The sequence below is a fragment of the Rhyacophila brunnea genome, unplaced genomic scaffold, assembly GCF_057557595.1.
Source record: "Rhyacophila brunnea isolate RB1 unplaced genomic scaffold, BYU_Rbru_1.0 scaffold_18, whole genome shotgun sequence".
NCBI lineage: Eukaryota > Metazoa > Arthropoda > Insecta > Trichoptera > Rhyacophilidae > Rhyacophila > Rhyacophila brunnea.
This window is the reverse complement of record NW_028232837.1, coordinates 23,033,851-23,056,436: the sequence shown is the minus strand read 5'-3', so window position 1 is coordinate 23,056,436 and position 22,586 is coordinate 23,033,851. Positions and strand designations below refer to the sequence as shown.

At 33.7% G+C, this 22,586-nt stretch overlaps 1 protein-coding gene across 1 annotated transcript in view; it reads right to left on the bottom strand.

Annotated features, from left to right (window-relative positions):
* The window catches only part of LOC147073325 (uncharacterized), a 571,070-nt gene that overhangs the window by 195,641 nt on the left and 352,843 nt on the right, over window positions 1-22,586 (bottom strand). The gene's annotated exons all lie outside the window — the stretch shown is intronic.

Sequence of the window (22,586 nt, the reverse complement as noted above, 5' to 3'; positions counted from 1 at the left end):
AAATCTTAATTATTTTTCAAAATGAAATAAAGTGTAAATAATATTAGTATTATGTTTTAATTTGAATGATACTTATTTCGGTTGTTACACCATTCTCAAGACTACACATATGAAAGATTTGTCAACGCTCATGAGTTTTATTCATAGAATGATATTGATCGGCGATATTAAATAGCTGATGGTAATTACGAATTCCTTAATATCCACTTCCCGTAGTGTCCAATTATTATTGCAAACCTAGTAAATAGCTATTATAATAATTGCAATTATAATTTCCGTAATATCCGTTTTTACACAAGTATGGTGAGCCATATCTAATTATCGCAAACTCGATATAAAATTTCTGACTCAATTATAATATGTAGTTATTTCCTAAATATTCTTTTCAAGATTTTATTTTTTTGAGTACGTCAATAAATAGCGGATCACAATTGATTGGGAATGCCACTTGAGTAGGTATAACTTCCCAGAAAACACATTGCACTGCATTGTCATTATAATATATTATATTATATTATATTATGCCGATTGTACCCTTGTAATTATCTAAACAGTAAACAAACTCTCACTCCTCCGTCATTACGAACAACTAATATCGTCTTTCATCTGCATACACTTATCCACTGCCAAAGTGGACTCCCAAAAGATTATTCAAGAATAATACTTACTTACTTGAAAATCGTGATACACCATTAAAATGATCTCAAAATAATTACAAGATAAAAAGAACTTTTTATATACCACGTTTATAAATTTTCTGTTGAATCCAATGATATTAATATGGACGAATCATCTGGGAATAAAAATGACACTCACTTTTTTGTCGGGTCTGCCGAATGGCATAATCTGTTCTAACGCCATTACAATAAAGGTGATATTGCTATAATTTCCCGACGCTTTTTGTCGGGTCTGCCGAACGGTTCGGTTCGAACGGGTTCGCTCAAATGAACATTGACACTAGAAACACTATTCTAACGCCATTACAATAACGGTGATATTGCTATAAATTCCCGATGCGTGATATCGTATAATAGAAATTGCGTGACGTCTACCTATACATGTGCGAATGTCGCTGTGCGTGAATTTAATTGCTAGCTACTGTATTGAGTGCGTCGTCCATTAATAATGTCATTGGTTGAATCAGATAAACTTGACAATTCTATATATTAATAATTTAGGACAAATAAGGCAATTATTGTCAACAAATCATTTTTTTGCTATTTTGCAACAAACAAATATAAAATACTGAAATGTCATTTTGATTTCCATAGTAACGCACGTATATATTATTAATTTAGTTGCTAGTACCCCAGACCACTAGCAAACAATAAACGTGGATTGGATTACGGATTTCTTCCAAAATAACTTTTCATACAAAACAGAATTAACTGAAAATGAATTCAATTCTACTTAAAGATGGCTAAAAGTAATAAAATAATGCATTGGCATCGTGTTCTGATATATTCTAAAAGTTTCAAATGTCTAGCTAGTCGGTAAGTTAGTTAAAAATCGATTGTAAGATTTGTACCGGACAAAGAACCACCGGGCAAATAAGAATACGAGCTAATAAAAACGTTGTAAAATAGACAGGGGTGAAAATATGCCTAGAAACGGCACTGATAACTATTCCGTGACATAACATGGGAAAACAACACTCGATAAATGGAGTGGTTGTCAAGACGAATCCCCTTTTACTTTTTTATTTTAAACATTGGAGCTTTTCACGAGTAAAAGGTTTAGGAAGAGGGGAGTGTATTTTTTCAAGAGGCTTTTCAGATATTTTTATTTTACTTCGAAAGCATCTTTATTTCACGGTCGTGACTTTTCAATAAGACAATGCGAGTTCGTGTTACATTTTTTCGCTGAGCGATTATTAGAATGCTGAGCCAAAGGTCAAAGGATATGCTAATAATAAACGCTATAAAGATACATACAATCTGAAGAATAGAACTCATATTACACTGTAAGTAAGTAAGTCATTGGATACGCAATAGGTCATTTATTGAGCAATATAAATGTCACTTTGACATTTCTATTTTACTTTGTTGAAGGTTACTTTCTGAAGGATTTGTTACAAACCTTAGACTATAGATACATCTAGACGCCACCCATTGCATTGCATGAAGCTGCGTGCTGTGCGTTTGGTTTGTGGGCGAGCGAACGCATTCGTACACAAATGTTTGAGACCATAGACCATTTCGCTAGTGCTCGCCCAAAGTGCTCGTACCGCTCAGAATTAAAATATAATTTTATATATTTTTACGTCATATAGTATTTTTAAACGGTCAAAATGCAACCATTATGTAAAGATATCCATAACTTAAGTTATTTTAAAGAAACACTAGTTCACTGATATTAAAATATATAATAATATACAAATAAATTATCACAAACATGTATCAACTAACCTATGAAAAGTAATACCATCTTCTTGCTTATCAGTACGGTTTCCACATTTTAATACAACGCACAGATCCGTCTTTTCTACTTAATTAACTAAAAATATTTACCACTGACTTTATGTTTAACACAAAAAATATCAATTTTAGCAACACGCGCTCGCAGGTTATCGACGCTTAGCTATGCAACAAACTATGTTTTTACATTTTTTTTATTATTTATTATTTTTTATTTATTTTTAAGCGATCTCAATATCTATTAAATCTCGGCCTTCAGCAGACAGCCTTTTTATTAGATGTTCCTCATTAGAACCAGTCTTGTTATACCAGCACTTGCTAAGCAAAGTGTTACAAATACTAATTATAAATATTAATTATTAATGAGGACAATATACATGATTGCACGCTTCTTGCTGTAACTAATTAATAAAAAAAATCAAGATTAATGAGAATTTTGAATCATTTGATAGGATTTGGGTTTAGTTTTCCAGAAATCACCTGTCGACATCTTCAATGTCCATCGATATTACATGCCGATCCCGATCCCTATACACTATGTAGGTATATAACTGAGACTGCAGATAAAGGAACGGCTCTCGACAATATGTCTGAGACGAATTCTGCAGTTTTTTGGACATATTGTCAGGCGCGTACCGGACAACCTGGAGAAAGTGGTGGTTCTGGGTGGCCTCCAGGGAAGGCGAAGCAGAAGAAGAGCGTCTGCGTGCTGGAGCGACCAAGTGAAAGAGTTGACTTAAGGCACCATCCAGTCTGCCCTGAGAGAAGCGGAAGATCGAGAAGGATGGAAAGTCTTGGTCGCTCAAAGGATGACGAAATTCAAATGTGGTCACGATCTTGTGGACTTTTCCTCGGTGACTTTTGGAAAAAGATCGGGCTACGGAGATCTGATAAAAAGAACACACTTGTCAGGTATACTTACGAGAAATAAGAAGATAATACGATATTACTACTAATGAATATGTACACAATTATTTAATGAAACTTCATAAACTCACTGACGACATAAAATTAAGCGATCAGTTTAAATTAAGTACGTATTTTTTCAAAACATTTATACACATCAAAAATCATTGGATAAAAGTTTTTTTATTTTTAAAAAACCGTCTATATTTATTAATATTCGATTAAACAGCATATATATTATATATATTAAATTATCTAATTATTAACTATTTAGTTTTAGGCTCTGCGATCGGAGCTTACCTTAGTTCATACAATTCGATAGACTGGGCGGGGCTACGTGACGTAAAGTCCATATGAAAAGAAATTGAGAATTATTCGAAACATAATCCGACCTTTATTTACGTCAAAACAGATGGCGCGCTGTGGTATATTTTTTAAAACCTTTGCAGATTGTTTTGTAATTATCTATGTAATACATTCCTACACATACGGCATCTCTTGTTGGTAAAATAAATTAATTTATAGAATATAATATAATCAAGTGATTATATAAATAAGTCAATATGCAATTAAAAAATATTTTTATGGAGTCTTCGCCACCTGGTGTACGACCAAGAAGAGATATTATAACAAAACAACTCGCAATATGTTCGGAAAATTATCGAGCGTTCCGGTTCATAAACTATTATATTTCAAGCACTGGTTACAATGCCTAATACATCTGCAAATCGTTTTTACCGTACTATCAATGATGCCACTGTAGAACGATCTATCTATAGTACGTTAGATTCTGAGTCGATAATTATATTCACCTATATATTAACTACTCTTGTTTGGCAGGTAAACCCTGAAAGTACAAAATAGCAAACACGTCACTGCGGTTTTAAGAGACCTTCGGAGCGGGTTTGATCGAGGATAGTGTTGATAAGCCGTACGTTGTCATCGGATTAAGGAGATTAAAGGCTTAGGGGAGGTCGATGATGACGATAAACATCGTAAATCTAATAGAAATATAGGGGTGTTCAGTTCTAAAACGTACATCGTCCAGTTAATGAAATTTTGTTTTAGTAATGTCACATAATATTAGGTAAATCTATGAGGGATATAATTATTATATAAAAAAATGATCAAAATATGGCGATAAGGTGAAGCCTTTACTGAGCCTTTTTTAAAGAGGCACCTAGCGGAAAAATACGAAGCTTGCAATTTGAGATTTTTTTTTGATAATTTACAATTTCAACTATAATAATTAATAAATATGTATCTGAAAACATTGAAAAGAAAAATATTTTTTATTTTAAGTAAAAGATAAACTTACTTATATTTATTACAATAATTTATTAATAAATATAATTTATTATATAGGTATATTAATAAACAAAATTTATGTATGGTCCCAATATTAAAGCTTGATTTGATATAAATAAAAAGGATTTCAAGTTATACACATTTATATTTTTTATAAAAATCGATGTTTTTTAAAATAGATATAAAAAATATTGAAACTATGAATTAGTCAAAAATCTCTTAGGTGATGCTTATAAAACTTAATAAACTAAATTATAATAATAAATATGACTATAAAATATATGTAATATTAGGGTGCGGTCCGATTCAACAAATTCACATTTTATTAGATTTTTTACAATTGTAAGATTATCTTTGACTTAAAAATAAAAAAATATTTGTCTTTTTAATGTTTAGATACTTACATATTTATTAATTATTACAGTTCAAATTGTAAATTATCAAAAAAAAATCTCAAATTGCAAGCTTCGTATTTTTCCGCTAGGTGCCTCTTTAAAAACGGCTCAGTGAAGGCTTCACCTTATGAATGGGAAAATTTAATTTTAATCCCGAATTTCAGAATACATATTTTACATAATTATACAGTAATATTATCAATAAATACTGTATTATTTAGACCGCCATATTGATATTTTTTAGATTCCAATTATTTTATTAATACATTTAATTTCGAATCAATATTACATTTATTACAAATAAAGATATTATAATATTGTCTAAACCACAAACAATCAAATCAGACAATAATTATAGAAGATTGATTTTTGCGACCATATTGGTATTTTATAAGCATTTAACGGAAAAATGTCAAGTTTAATATTTAAAAAAAAATATAATAATAGCTGATAGAGATTGCATAATGATTTTGATATGATTGTTTTTGGTGACCATCAAACAATTTACATTCTTGCAGCATTGTTTGTAAATGAAAAGTTTAATGACAGTTTGGTGTTGACATTTAGCTTTGGTTGCCTAAGTATATTTGCGAAATTACGTGATTATTCATTCATATAAATAATTATGAGTGTAAATTATGTCACAACTTAATCAGCAATGTGAAATAAATTTGATTTAATGTAACAATTAGCGTTAGTAACATTTATTGAAAAAGTTACATCTGCATATAAGCTCGGTCGCACATTGAAAATCGTCTCGACTGGTATATCAAAATAAAAATCCGGCGCAATGTTGTGAGCGCAGTGAGGACATGCCGGGACAGTGACGTAATGCGGCTAGCATAAACAAATGATAAAACAGCTTCTACACGATGCAAAATTTTGGTACTATATGCCCCATGTCAAGTGAAATTTGTTGCTTGCGATAACAGCTGTCTTTCAGGCTAAAATTTTATATTCAAGCTGTGTGGGAAAGTATATTAAGTTACATATTATGTTTTGTGAATACCAACCATGGCCCCCACAAGGAGGAAGGCTGACAGGGCTCTGACCTGGGGGGCCGTGCTTAGGAGAGGTCCGGAGTGATGGGTCGACCAGATAAGTGAAATAAACGCATATTAAAAATTCATTCCAATAGTAAAAAAAAGTCGCCTATTTTGCTTCGACAATACTTCGACATTTTAAAATATGTGACTATGCGATGTAATTTTTGATTATTGTGTGTCAATTCTATACTCAACAACTCCATTATTCAAGTAGGTGTTTTCAAAAACACAAAAATCGCTAAATACTTTCACCTAGAACACACTTTGGAAAATGCTTGTATAGTGTCACATTGCTTTTAACATTAGCGATAGGTAGGGGGGCCGCCAATGATTCCACCCAGGGGGCCCGTTTCAGGATGTGGGGGCCATGATACCAACATCACATCGACGCGTTACAGTCGAGACGAGTGAATATGTGCGACGCAGCTAAGGGTTTTATTAGACATCTTGAATAACCATAATAACATAACACAAAGTGAAAAACATAACGATAGGTTTATTCGATATCATTATGTGGGATAAGATTACAGCAAAACACTCGTAACTAAAAAAATCCGGCTTGCCTAGATCGTACAAGATAATCTTAACACCTGACGTTAAATGTCGGCAAGAACGCCCTGCTTCAAATATCCAATTACATAACCCGTATAATGTATTTGGGCTGCGAGGAAAATCGCTGTTGTACGATATCATATTTTTTTTTATTAAATTTTCCTGCGGTTATATAACGAATTGCCGACACGTCCGCGATGTTGCTCGAAGCCAATTTGCAAAATCATCTAACAACGCATAATAATAAAATATCTAGTATACGTAATACAACGTCACACCAATATTACAACTAGGGATTGTAACACCGAATAAATATGTCAATATCGGTTTTTCGGTATTTTTTCTTGAATACCGGTATTAATATCGGTATTTCTTAAACATTAAAAAAACAGAAGTAGGTGCTTATCAATAAATAACGCTATTAAAATCTTTTAAAAAAATTTATAACGAAAACCTACATACCTACCTACATTTATTATGTTGACATTTAAAAATATGTATTGATCACAATTGTAGAACTGGTGATTTTTTACAAATAATTTGAATATATTGATAATTTTAACTAAAGCCCTCAAAAGTTCATCAAGTGCAAATAAGTCCAGCTGCAGGAAAAGCTTCTTAAATTCAACGCTTGTACAGTCATCAATAATTATAGAATAATTGAACTCACGGATGTTTTTATTCAGGGCTCGAAATGGACGAAATGGATGGAGCGCCGTTCCTGTTCGTAAAATCAGCAAAATTATCGCTCCGTTTCGTGGACATATTAATTTGACAGTGAGCTAGATTTTCCATTTAACTTAAAAATCCAAAAGTTTGTCCACACTAGTAACCTCATTAAATTTCACGATAATTATCAAAACTTGTTTAACCAAAAATTTATTTTAATCGAAATTTTATGAGGTTGCCAGCAACTTGTTGCCAATATGGACACGGCATTATACACTTATTTTTTATAAAATACACAAGCAAATAGATAACTATGTTAACATTTTCATAAAATATTGACCGCTCCGGTTCGTAAAATATTTCATTTCGAGCGCTGTTTTTATTTCAAAATATAAATATGATAATTCATCGCGACAATTACTTATATGAATATATTTGATTAAATTTCTTTTATTATTTTTTTACCTCTGTTGGATTCACTCAATATATTTGCATTTTAGCAGCACATAACTTTTCAAAAACGTAAACGAGTGTGCTTTCTTAATATCGAAAATTCCGGTATTTTGAATTTTTAAAACCGGTATTTCGGTATTGATAAATACTGGAATAACTCTTTTGAAATACCGGTATTGCAATCCCTAATTACAACTGGATAACTCGGATTTTTACGTAGTTGGAAAAATGAAATTAAAACCACTATAATTACGTAACGTATTATGTTATCATCAACATCAGCTTTATCATAAGTTGGAGTCGATCCACTGCTAGATGTAGTGTTATAGGACTGTTTAACCAAGCTGCTATAATAATTAGCCAACAAATTAGTAATCAACGATTTGACCATATTAAAAAAAATTATTGGATTCATTTAATTGATAATAATAATTATTGTATACTCAGATATCTTCAAGAGTCCTGCTATATTGGCTACATGCGAAATATATAGATTGGATACTGAATAGAATTTTATTGTAGTTGCGATCTGTTCCCACGGACAAGGGTCAATCAAGGTGAGAATATCTAGGAAAATAATAATCTGTATAGGGGATACAGCAGATGTTCCACAAAAACATCATAAACTATAGATTTTATGATGTGAATAATTACAATTAATGTTACTACACCCTCTAAAATATTGTGGGAATATAGCTAGTTCACAATAAATCTTTATCTAGTCTAATCACTAAATTCATCTAAATGGGTACGCCTTATTTATTTATATAAAAACATCCCTTGCTAGTATCTAACAATATGGAAATTCGGTCAGTCATACATTTACTTATTGATTCATGTCTTATATCTAATAATATTGTATAACAGTAGGCATCCCATAGCTTATTACACTCTCATCGGTTCCTAGATATTTGCTATGACGTAGATACATCAGGCGAACTACTGAACCAGAGGTTGTATTTTTTCAGAGGTCGTCCACTCACTGAGTGACATGTCTGGTATTGCTATTGCCACACTATATAATATAGATCATTTCTATATATTTAACATATCGCTACGTGAAAGCAACAGTGAAATAAATCGATTGCTATAAGCTATACCCACATAATGAATAACTGAGTTTAAAAAAATTTTTTTACCCTTATTTAAAGGTAAAAATATCACTAACATAAAACCCCACTATCAATAATAGTATACAAAAAATTCTAGTATTGTTATTTATTATAAACCAGATACAAACAAAATAAACACATAAGTAGTTAGCTATTTTACAAAGATTATAGTTCAATTATTTTAAAACTAATATTTTTGACTTATCCCACTGTTGCTTTCATGTAGCGATATATGGTTTAAAAACACCTCATACTATACTCATATAATACTGTACTTACATACTACGACCAACGGGATTTGAACCCGCATCCACCGGATTCGTGGAAACGTACAACAATTGAGCCGTCTGCATCATATCTACTTACGATGAACCTAACAAGTAGTTTTTACATATTACTGCGCTTCACAAATTGCGTTAATTTTTTTGGTTTTGAATCATAGTAGGTAACAATTACTTTAATTACTAACTGGACTCAGGATTGTCTTTTTGTAAGCCCTACAAATTGGTAAATAAATATTGTAGCAGTTCTGCAAATTTCTCTGAAAATGAACTTATAATGTGAAGTCATATTTTTTAAGCTAACGTAAACCGTAGACCACTGGTCTTTTTTTTGCTTCAATTTCATACATTTAGGCTCCATCTCTATAGAATAAGGTTTTTTCAACGTCTTCGGTTGATTTACTAAAAAAAACTTTGTAGTAATTTAAATCTAGATACAATGAAAACGAAAAAAATAGTATACACGGAGATACCTCGTTGTATTATTGATGTAACGCAATTAGAATTAAATAAATATATTTATTGAATTTTTAATATTTTATACATACCTATTATATTTTTTGGAGTGGAATATTTTAAATTTAAAATTTTGTCGGTGTATTTTGTAAAGTTGAATATTTTTCCTTGCATAATAAATACAGTGATGTTTATTTAATTGGCCGGATTTATTCAAACGTAAACCAATTAACAAATTATATTACAGTACATACCGATGGTTATAATATTACTATACATTTGGAGTCTCCACGTGACTCAAAATTGAATATTAAGTACATATATATATGGTTCAAGAGAAACTGGTTAGCATTAAACTGTAATTTTATTGTTTATGAGAATGATTTAAACAAAAAAACATTGTTGATAGTTTAAACTAGGTGTCAGTAGCTATCCTTTTCAGCGCATCTATTCTATACACAAGGCATGCCATCGGCGGCTATCAAGGGTAGTTTATCATATTTATGTATTGACGTATTACAATTATTGTGACAATAATTTAACCGTCTGAACTGTCAAAAAGTGATATGTTTTAACAGCACCTCTCTTGGCTGTGTAAACTTTTAGAGCGAGATAGACAGTTTTGACAGTTTAGACGGCTAACTTATTGTAAAAATTATACATATATGACACATGTATATACATAAATATGATAAACTACCCTCGATAACCGCCGATAGCAGCCTTGTGCATAGAATAGATGCGCTGACATGGGTCACATTCATATTTTAATTAAGTAATATAATATATATTTTTTATTGTAATAACACACATAGATCGCATGCTATGTTAGTTTGGTCAGACACTTATGAGCCATACAAATACAAGTTTGTGGGCCGCTATTTGCGACCACTGGTTTAAACCATTTTAGTGGAATGTTTCACGGAAAATTGACCGCTCTAACAATACTTTCCAGCAGACAATCAAAAACGTGAAAGTATTAATTTTTTTTCGACCATGTCCGATCCTAATAAGATCATATGGGCCTCCACAGAGTGGAGGTTTGTATTACCAGTATTAACAGACGACAAAAAAACAGTCCCACGATGGCCCAGGTTCGAATCCTGGGTCTGGTAATTACACATATTGTTTTTCAATTTGTGTATGAGTTAGAGTATGGACCTAATAGGTTGAGCAAGTGGCTGACATCCATTTCTAGTAAAAAAAAAATCAGTCAATACAAATCTGTATTAATTTATTACTATCTATCAAATTATTACCAGGTGGTAGTGCCACCTATCAACATTCTGATATGTCTTCTCCATGTCTCCCTTTTTTCATGCATACGTTTACGTGTACTATTTCTTTCTTATTATCTTTGTTTTGGTGTTTCAGGCTCAATTACTTGTCTGTGGGCTGCTGCATCAACCCGGAGGAGTTTTTGTAGTCTCCTGACTTTGCCGAGCACGCCATCGCTGAACTTGTTTATATGTTAAATGATGAAGCTTAACTGATGTTTTTATTTTCTATTTATTGTATATGTTGCCTAAGGTCACAGTTGCGTAGAGATGCTTCACTACCAAATCTAGGGCCTCGTGGTAGGCTTGATTAAGACCGAGTGTGGTGCGGGGCGAATGGGTTTTGAGGGAACTATTAGGTAGCACCCTATCCCTATAATAATTAACACCCTTAAATCTATGGGATGACACACTAATTTCTTGGTACCCTTAATCACTTCAATCACACCTAAGTAATTCTTCACAAAAAAGGTGACAGAGAAGACCCAGCAAATTATCGTTCAATAAGTCTACTCCCCTTTCTCTATAAGACGTTCACAAAAAAATCTCTCAAACCGTCTGCAAAATGTACTGGACGAGAACCAACCGAGAGAACAAGCCGGATTTAGAGGAGGATACAGCACTATGGAACATATCCAAGTCGTCAGAGTAATCATAGAGCGGTGCCAGTAATACAAACATGGGTTTTATAGACTATGAAAAGGCGTTCGATTCGATAAAGAAATGTTCAATACTCGACGCACTCAGAAAACAAGGAATCCCTGGGAGCTATATAAATATTTTCAATAATATATACAGTAGCGCAACAGCATCTGTTAATCTCCATAAACCATCGCGCAGATTTCCTATCAGCAAAGGAGTCCGACAAGGTGATACAATCTCACCTAAACTATTTACAGCTACATTTAAAGACTTATTCAGGCAACTTGACTGGAATAGGCGGCTCTCGTGGTGCAGTGGGTAAGGCGCTCGCCTTCCACCCGAGAGTTCCTGGGTTCGATTCCCGGTCATGACAAAAACATTTATGTGTTTTTCTCAAAGCCTGGGTGTTTGTGATTGTTCAAAATTACTAACAACCACCTTGTACGAAAAAGCAAGGACATGGTTATTAATAATTCTAAAAAAAAAAAAAAAAACTTGACTGGAATGAGAAAGGGATCACCATAAATGGAGAATGCTGAGCTTTGCCGATGACATAGTAATTTTCTCGCAAGGCTCAGAAGACCTCCAAAGCAGAATGCAGGAACTCGCTGAAGTAAGCAACAAAGTAGGTTTTAAAATAAATGTAACAAAGACAAAAGTCGTGTTCAACTGCTTTGCGGGTGAAAAAGAGATCCTCATCAATGGCACTCAGCTCGAACAGGTGAAAAGCTACATCTATCTGGGACAACAACTGTCTATAGATGGATGTATATTTGACGAAATTGTTTGCAGAGTAAAGCTAGGCTGGAGTGCTTTTGGCCGCCTGAATAATGTCTTCAAAAGTGACCTTCCACTGTGCCTAAAGCGCAAAGTGTTCAATCAGTGTGTGCTTCCCGTGATTACATATGCGTGTGAAACATGGACCCTAAGTAAAAAAGAGATCCGGAAGCTCAGAGTAGCACAACGTGGTATGGAGAGGTGCATGCTGGGCATAACGCGAAAGTACAAAAAGAGGAATGAGCGGATAAGAAAGCAGACAAGGGTATGCGATGTAATAGAGTTTATTAAAAGCCTGAAATGGAGATGGGCTGGACACATAGCTCGAAGAAGAGACAATCGTTGGACAAATCTAGTCATCCAGTTGTATCCAAGAAGTACAAAATGTCCGCAAGGTAGACCTAGAGGCCGTTGGATCGATGAAATGATAAAGTTCTGCGGAAGTACGTGGCAACGCAATGCACAGGACAGATAGAAGTGGAAGCAGCTTGAAGAGGCCTTCACCCAGCATTGGATAGATTCAGGCTGATGATGATGATGCTATTACCCCACTGTAAGCATCTGTCAAAATATTATGAGATTGTCATTTGTTTTATTTAACAACCCGATAAAAATAAACGATTCCTCTAAAGATATATATATAAATATAAACTCTGCGTGTAATAAGTATTAGCAAATAATTTAGGTTATTTCATACAACATGACGCGTTGATTTACAACTTACAAAACGTGTTTTATACTGAAATTTTAGAAAAAAATATAATATTGAATAGCATTTATATGGTCCTTTTTATTATACTTACTAGTTTTTTTCTCAGTCATATCATTAAATAAATATGATTTGAACTCACACATATTATATATATATAATATAGTATATTATAAAGGTTCACAAAAATTGTATTTAAATAGTCTTTGACTACGATTATTCCTGCTGTTTTTCGTTTTATTTTCTTATTTTCAAAGAAAAATATTTTACTTTACTTCCCAAAAAAATACGGTATTGAAATCATTTCGTATAATTTGTGTCAATAAGATACAAAAAAGACATACACAAGTAAAAGGATATATTCAAATCCAATGTTGATGAGCCGTTTTGAATATTTTGTGTACACACATAAAACATAGTATGATATAATATTGTGTTGTCGTTATATAATATTATATTCTATTTTTGTCAATTTATTTTGTGTCATGTTGATTGAATAGAATTGAGTGTCTGCATAAAAATACTAGCTTCATCGTTTTTTTATCAAATCAAATCAAATCAAATTTTATTTATTTTTACATATAGGGAACATTACAAACAGTGACGTCCCGTGGGGGTAGGCAGATTGAGCGTCGCTTGGGGGCGGCAGTTACCCAAAGGGCGGCAAATCGGGGAGAATCACTAGGTATATAATAAATAGAAAAAATCATTAGAAAATTCAGCTCACTGGTTGGATACAAAATGTATTAAATAGGTACTATACAAGTTATAGCAGGATTTTTTGTCGGGTTCGCTATGTCTAGTTTACTTCCGTTCTCTTTGGACATCCGTTCTTGGTGAACAGCATTGACAAGTGCATACCTAATTTAAAATGTATTCAAATATGTTTGCCAGTCACTCACGAGTTTTGGAAGTTGTCAAGTATATTTTTAAATGTACCTATCTGAAACCATTTTTTTTCGACCATGTCCGATCCTAATAGGATCATATGGGCCTCCAAAGAGTAGAGGTTTGTATTAACAGATTTTGTGTTTACGAGAAATGGATGTCAGCCACTTGCTCAACCTATTAGGTCCATACCCTGACTCACACACATATTGAAAAACAATACTGTGCGTACTTGCCAGTACCATAGACACGCAATATTGTCTAGTGAAGGAGATATGGCATTTATATTAGATTTAGTGAAAGACATATTGTTAGTAATGTATCCATACAATACATTTCTTAGATATTGGAATCATGAATGGATGATAAAATACCTACTCTATAAAAAAAATGTGGCGGCGTTTTGGCACTGCCTAGGGGCGGCATTTTGACTAGGGACGTCACTGATTACAAATCATTAATTTAAGACGTTCAAAACATGAAATTTAGAAACAAAGAACTATTATTCAAACAGTATTATATGCAAAAGAAATATATCAGTATTATTAAGATATTAAACAGTAGAAAAGTGTAAATACAAAAATTATAAATTAGATACAAGGAAATATACACCGAATGAGTTAGTTAGACCCTATGTTAAGAATTTATAAAACAGTGCCCACGTTTATTGAACTCACGCAGTGGAATATGTCAATATCCGAAGTGATTAGGTTGAACGGAGCTATAAACTACGGCAGGGTTTCCCAAACTATGTTCCGCGGAACACCAGTGTTCCGCCGAACCTGAATAGGTGTTCCGCGACCATTTGGAAAGGTTTTATACACTGCAACACATTTAAAGATCTTCCACTAAGTAGAAGTAAAATAAGTAAAATTAAAATGATTAAAGAATCTACTTCATATTGAAAGGCGAGTGATGATCAATTTCCACTGATGTTTATGACGTCAAGTATCTAGATAGGTCATGGCTCCAAAAAGTGGGGTCTGACAGGCCTCTAGCCTGGGGGCCTGGACTTACGGGGGGCCCGGCGTGAGAGATCGACCAGCCAAGTGAGATAAACACACATCACAAACTTAAAGTAAAAAAATGTCGCCTGCGGAGCTGTTTCACTTCAAGCTTGCTAAGATTTAATAATATGTGATTTTACCATACTTACAATTTTTGATTATTGTCGATAATTGACATGTCCATAATTGTGCATATCAACATAAAAGTGGGTGTATTAAAAATACAAAAAATCGCTAAAAATACACTTAATTTTACCTCGAACACCATTTGGAATATGAAACTGTAGATCGTCACATTGCCTTTGACCTTAGCGGTAAGTAGGGGGCCCGCCAAGGATCCTAGCCTGGGGGCCCGTTTCGGGATGTGGGGGCCATGATCTAGGTACAGACGGAGGACCATCTTTTCTCACACTGCGCGCATGAAAAAGATGTGGTATATTGTTTTTAAATGACCGGCTGACAAGTCTTGTCAGTTTAACTACAGTTGCACAAAATTGGCAGAACGGTTAGCTGCGCTAATAAATAACCTACAAAATAAACTAAGTGTTCCGTTAAAATTTCCGGGTTTGCAAAGTGTTCCATTGCAGAAAAAGTTTCGGAAACCCTGATCTACGGCAATGTATTATTTTTCGTCTGGGTATGTATTTATTTAAAATTTTAAAACCACCTGATTAGAAATATCTAAACATTCATTAAAATTTTTCATCGCACCAATAAAGCAGGCTTAAAAATGAATAATTAAGTATTCCTAAAAATAAATAAAAATATTAATGAAAATCATTATTTATTGGTCTCCACTCTGCACGAATTTTCCATTAAAAATGACTACCCCATTTGTGATTTAAAAATCTTATTAGCTCTCGCTTTTTCAAATTATATAGGTTTTTCCTTCATGCCTCATATTAAGAATGATTATAATTATTTACATAAAATCAAGCGTAAAATGTTTGAACATCAAACTGCAATTATACATTTAATTAAAAACATTAAAAATATTGAACACACAACATTTTGAAAAACAAAATATATTATAACCAACAGAAAAAATCTTTTTTTGAAAAAAGTAAGCCACCCGGCGGGAATCGAACCTTCATCTCTTGGGCTTACGACCCGTCCACGCATTATCCTCTATGCTACGAGATAACATACTAATTACAACAAATTTTAGCTATTGGCCTTTTAATACCTGCTCATCAGCGCTCTTCTAAATCAAGCTACTATTGGCAATCGGTTTATGCTTATTAAATCAAAGTAGGTTTTTCAAAATGATGTATGATCAATAATTAAAATGGTACATTCTTAAATATTGTGAATTATTCATTGAATAAAAGAAATAGTTAATTAAAAATATTGTTTAAATTGTATTTTATGAAAAAAAAACTAATATTTAAATGTAGTTTTTAAGTTCTTTACAAGGTGTTCTATGAAAAATTCATAGTCAAAAACAAAATTAAAATGAATTGAGCTTTAATGCGGTCACAATACCTGTAGGGCTATTCTAAATAGTTAACTCGTTCCCATTATTTTTATTGCTCCAAAAGAACACGGATGTCCTTCAAAGCAATTCCATAAACAAGGCGGTTATCTACAATGATTGTCAACACACCGCACTGCGTCTTAGTTGGTTCTAAATGCATTTGATTAGAATCAAGTAAACCGTGTTAACTGTGCTACTTAACGACATTTAAAAGCTCGCAGTTAACGCAGTTATGGCCGACCGACGGGAGGCCGACCTACCAACACTCATATATGCATGTGGAACATGGAGTCTTAATCCAAAAATTACATACAGAGGTTTGTTTGGCATAACGCGTAAAGATAACAAAGAAACCAATGGATAAGGAAGCAGGCAAGAGTACAGACGAAGTGGCAATGTCACCCGGCGAGTGGACAAATAATGTCACTCAGTGGTATCCAAGGGGCAGTAAATGCTGACAGAAAAGCTCTAAGCCCCGCTAGATAGACAAACTCATAAAGTATAGTGAATGTGCGTGGCAGCGAAGAACTAGGGACTGATAAGGGTAGAGGGAGATAGGGGAAGCCTTAATCCAGCAGTGGATCAACTCGGCTGATGATGATGATTACCTAAGTATGTATATTTATGTTGTTTTCGTTACGTATGTACAATAGATATATCATTATTTATTTTTGTGGTCATAAAATAACGTTTTTTAACCGAAAGGGAATTGACGACCGCGTAAAATCTTTAATAAAATTTATTGGAAGAATTTATCGAAACCCAATAAAATTCAACGCGCATTAGCACACATGAGCTTCAGCTCAATATTTAATATCCACTTAATGGAAAGCTTTCAATTTCCCGCGTGATAGTATATAATATACACACAGCAGGAATACTCCAGAGAAAACATAATAAAACAGACTTTAAAACTTTCCATCGACAGGATAATGGCCTATCCAAAAATACCGCGCGTAGGTTGTATAATAATATTATTATATTATACAAAAATTTTATTTTTATAACTTTTTTATTATATTATTAAGTAACATCCAAACACTGTGAATGTATTTTAATGTTATTATAATATTAATTTGGTATTCTTGTTATTATTCATTCAGCTCCAGGAGATGACGAGTGTAGAGAGAAAGCCTGTCCAGAGTTGCTCGGATGAATCGAGGAGAGAGTTTATTTACTGACACAATAATAAAAGTACAACAGTTAAAAATGACAGGGACAATAGTATACTGGATACTGGTATTACTGACTATATTGAAAGGACTGCGATGTGCCGAGTAGGGATTGCAATATCGGTATTTCAAAACCGGTATTCCAGTATTTATTGATACCGAAATACCGGTTTTAAATATTCAAAATACCTGTATTTTCGGTATTAAGAAAGCGTGCGTTTACGCTCACGTGTCTATCGATCAAAATACACTACCTACTAATCAATTAATTTATAAATAGGGGATACAAGAGATCTGGATTGCTATTTCAGAAGTCATACAATACTCGTTCAACTTAAAAAAACATAAGTACAGAATTTACATAGGTACTTTCATAAATATTTAATCCGATTATGAAATCTAATTCAAGGTATTTGTAATAATAAGTAATTGTACGGAAATCCTCAACAGAGTGTTTATTATATAAGCACTTAGATGTTTTTTATATAAATAAATAGATTTTTATAGCTATATCTATTAATAGATACTTCTGTGTTTTTCGTATATGTTTTAACGAATACCGGTATTGATATTTTCATTCGGTATTGCAATCCCTAGTACTGAGACGTTATGATCGAGTGCCAAGTGATGAGTGAAGAGTGACTATTTCCATCATCGTCCTTCGCTATAATATATGCAACTAAATATTCAATACATTATAAATCATTGTTAACCTAGGTTGCCCTTTTCTGCCCTTAAAGGACAACGGTAGTGGATTGCCTCCCAGAAGAGAGTCGTATCCAGAAATGGAAAGAAAGACTCTGTAATCCTTGGATAGAGCCAACAGAGGAACCCTCGCCGGGACACGAACTTCCCTTCGATGTCTGAAAGGCACTGAACAGACTAAGAGTCGGTGTCACAAGGTGCAAGACAAACCTCAAGAAGTGGGGTGTCTTAACCGGTGAGGATGTCTCATGTGAGTGTGGGGAAGTGCAGGATGCGAAGCATATGTTGGTTTGCCCTCGAATTGGGATTGAGTGTGTTGAGGAGGACCTGTTGAAGGCCAATGACAGGGCGGTCTCCACTGCAACGTTTTGGAAAGAAGCGGTGTGATCCCGGACACGATAAACAAAACAAACAACCTAGGTTGCAATTTAATAAATCACAATAGTCATTGTTGATTTAGGTTATGATTGAAAATACTACTGATAACTGTCCATTGCAACTTCGATTTGTTTTGATAACAAAACATGAACACCGAAGTGTGTCACGCTTGTAATGCTGACATTGTGTGATTACTACAGAGCCATAACACTATATGGGTCTTAGCTTCTTCAGTATCTATCACCATTCAGGTCTTTCCAAAGCTGCTTCTCTTCAGTTTAGGATAATCAAGATCTTTAAATCCTCGACATATATTGTACGAGGCCAAACAAGCCTTCGGTTGCCTTTCGGTTTCCTGGTTGTCAGTTTATTTGTCATGAGGCAAAATAACCCTTGTTAATTTGAGAAAACCCAAGTAGTTTTACAAGATAGTTAGTGTGTGAATATTACGCTTTATGCGTGGTTGTTTTGTAGCAAGTGGTATTTATGATTTCTATATTGATTTAAGCCGATAACAAGAAAACTATTGATCGATTCTAAAATTTTAATACGCCATTCACGTCATGTAATTTTTAACAGAATTCGTCAATAAACGTATTTTTAACACCGATATGGCGATCAACAAAGCTTTGGCATTGCATTATTAAAGTAACTCTCGTGTTAAAATAAGCAAACATTAATCAAACAATAGCTTAGAAAGCGTTCATCAAACAACATAAAGTAAACCAAACATAATTTATCGCCAGACAAAAAAAACAAAGTCTAGCGATAAACTGCGCAATATAAATATCGACAAATTTTATTAAAATAACACAAATATTAGTCTAGTTTAGTTAGTTAGTCATTTGGTGTTTAGATCCAAAAGATCATTACGACAAGATGCAGGAGGTTGCAAATGAATGCTGTAAAGTAGGTTTAAAGATTAATGTCTCAAAGACGAAAGTAATAATTAACTGCGTTGCTGACCTAAAAATAATCCTCATCAATGGCACTAAACTACGCCCATCTCGTACCAACCAAACTAGCGTGGAGTGAGTTTGATAGTATCTTCAAAGGTGACATTTGATTGTGCTTAATACTTAAAGTATTTAACCAATGTGTGTTACCAGTTATTAATGTAAGAGAAATACAAAAACTACGTGACTTGTAAATTTGAATGTTGGGTATAACGAACACAATAGAAATTAATGGATAAAAAGGCAGACAAACGTATGTGATGAACTAGAGGTCATCAAGCTGTCGCTTAGTGAGTAGACAATCTGGAGGGAAAAATGAAGTTATACAGTGGTTCATTCACACGTAGAGTTGGGTATTTCCCGAGAAAATCTCAATCTCGAGAAAAAAACCTATAAAAATCCTAAAATCAGTGTAAAAATTAATTATGAAAACAAAAATAATTCAAAACATTACCTATTAAAATCGAATTTCAAAAAACACAGACTGTTATTCATTGCGTCTGACAATCGCGTACGATTTTAAGACACAAAATTCCCTGATGTTATCGAGTCGACGTTGGCTTGATTGTGTTTAATGCCCCGATAAGTCTTTGAACGTTTTGTGTTTTCAGTCCACTTTTTTCATATAGGAAATCGTTTTTCCAAATAATATTTGATAATAAAGAAATCCAGAATCCCGAAAAAAGGTTCTCGAGATCCTGGATTTCCCGAAATCTTAAAAATTTCAATTCTCGAGATTCGGGATGGAAAATCTCGAAAATTTCTCGAGAATTCCCGTCGGGAAATACCCGAAACCTAACTCTATTAACAAGGGACTGTATTGACTTATATAAAACTGAGTGAATATATTATGTGGCAAAGAAAAACTTAGGACTGAGAAGTGTCAAAGGAGTTAGGGGAGATCTTCATCTAGCAGTGGATAGCTGATGATGGTGATATGATCAATGGCAATCAGATCGAGCCTGTCAACGACAACGTCTATCTCAAACGACAAATTTCAATCGATGGAGTACGTATGATGAGATTACTCGCAGAACCAAACTGGTGAATGATCTTCCATTATTCATAAAGCGTAAAGTTTTCAACCAACGTGTGCTATTAATGCTTACGTATCTATGTACAACAGGCAACTCTCGTAGTGCAGTGCGCAAGAGCGTTGGCTTTTCAACCGAGTTCGATACCCGGTGAGGACACAATATATTTATTTGAATTTCTCAAAGCCTGGTAAGTAATAAGTAGTCCATTACTGTTAAGAAGCACTGCTGTCATTGGGCTTTAAGGCTTGTTATAGTGTTAAAAAGAATATATTACACATTTATTTTTAATTTATATAAAAAAAAACATAGACCCTTAACGTAAGATAAATTCAAGAACTGCGCGGCATTCTTCTTCGGCCATATCCGCCTATTAGTTGGAGCATATGGACACCACGCGGCGCCTCCAAGAATCTCTGTCGCTCGCCAGTCTTATGCTTCGTTCCAGATTAAATCAGCATCCCGTAGCTCCGCCGTATACACTCTATAAATATATAGTATTTAGCAGCCTTCCAGGACGCCGAAATTTGGTCGGCTTGAAGAACAGGCAAGTCAGGTTGAGGTTCTCTTCTGGCTACCGCAGCACGTGGCCGAGCCAGGTCCAACGTCCCCTCTTCACTCTCAGCGTGATGAGAGATATTATAAATAAACAATTGATAAGGAGGCAGCCAAAAATTCGTGATATGATATAGGCCCTTGGCGAGTTGACAATCGCTGGAAAAATGCAGTTATACAGTGGTACACAAGGGACATTAAATGGTCATAGGGATGATCTAAAGATATTTTAAGCACATTGCTTTTATCTTCGTGAAATTGATATAATATACATAACACCACCATTTTCTTTGGACACCTCAGAGACTTTCGACGAAGCAATATTATAATTTAAGTGTTTTACAAAGCGAGGTATCTTGTAAAATTTGTTTTATGATACCGCAGACATTTTGTAGACACATGGATGAAATATGGCGCGTTGCCCGCAAATGGAAAGATAATTAATGTTTATATAATGAAGCTCTCTCTCCCCGTTAGTTGAGAAACGTGTAGACGCAGTTGGAATCATTTTAGTTTGAAACAATTCATATTATTATTATTACGCAGACACGGATTTTCAATTCAAATTGATGTCGATGTTAGTTTAAATTGATGAGCAAAGTAAGACAATTTTGAAACAAATTTACGAATGCTTTCATCGTATCGTTGGTTGAATGGTAAAAATTTAGCAACCTTAACCTAAAATTTTAATTATCATTTATGGCACTACAATCCTTGGCGGGTCGTGGCCTCCTCTAAAGGGGCTCGTAAACGAGCAAATTTTTTGACGGCAATTTGATACGGAAATTGTGTTGCTGTTAAAAGTTCCCCAAAATACGAAAATAGTAGTCTACGTTGCCGAAACTTTCCACCTATTGCCTTTGCTTTCTGGCATCATGGTTGGTTGATATATTATCGAATATCGAACTCAATCGAAAATACGGCAATAATTGCTAGTTAAATCTATTTCATTCTCGCTCTGCTTCATATGTGCGTCTCTGTTTGACCTCGCCCCTAGCAACAATAAAAACATTTATGACAGCCGATTCGACAACACATTGTTATAATTTTTCGCCGTATCGTTATTATTATTATTACTAATCGTCAATTCACACTACGTACAATGAATAAATGGACAAACGACATTTTATTGGAGCTTATTAATGTGGTTTATTTACGTCCGCAGTTATGGAACATCGAATCCAAACTATTATGATCCTAATACGAAAAAGCCAACTACAAAGCTGCACAAACGTCAAATTTCACTAAACATCAAATTTTGACATTCTTTTAAAGTTTTTAAATACATAATTATCAATAACTAATTCCTGGTTTAAATTACTTATTGTTTCACGTTTGTTTAAAAGAAGGACCCGATCCAAATCTTTCTTTCATTTTGGATTAATTTGTTTAGGTATGTGATTATTTTTTATAT